The 382-nt window shown below is 49.2% G+C and overlaps 1 pseudogene; it reads left to right on the top strand.

The window, feature by feature from the left end:
- Nucleotides 1-382, top strand: part of LOC112551047 — a 4,752-nt pseudogene that overhangs the window by 4,082 nt on the left and 288 nt on the right.

The raw sequence follows: 382 nt of genomic DNA, 5'->3' as shown, positions 1-382 counted from the left end.
TGACTAATGTATCTTGCAACTACGGTCATGTTGTATTACCCAGGGGTGGTTCCTTGTTTGTGGGAAGACTGCCTATTCATATATCCCAGCCAATGCCACAGGAGGCCCTTGTGCTCTGAGCCGGTTGACTGTCTGGCTACCAGGTATGCCTAAGACTCTAGTAAGTGTCACCAGAGAGATTTGAAGGTGCTAGATGAATCCTGTGATAGTGACATAAACCTCCTGAGTGAGGCTGAGGTAGTGTCCTTAGCAGTTTTCATAGTAGGGGTGCCAGGCCTAGTAGTGGACGCTGAGAGGCAGCTTAGTAAGGTGGCCTGTGCCCTGGCAAAGGGCCTAAATACAACTTCACAGGCCCTAGCTGCCCTCAATATTGAAATGAAAG

This window comes from Alligator sinensis, unplaced genomic scaffold, assembly GCF_000455745.1.
Source record: "Alligator sinensis unplaced genomic scaffold, ASM45574v1 scaffold1294_1, whole genome shotgun sequence".
In the NCBI taxonomy this organism is placed as follows: domain Eukaryota; kingdom Metazoa; phylum Chordata; order Crocodylia; family Alligatoridae; genus Alligator; species Alligator sinensis.
The sequence above is the reverse complement of the archived record's forward strand: the minus strand, read 5'-3'. Positions and strand labels throughout refer to the sequence as shown.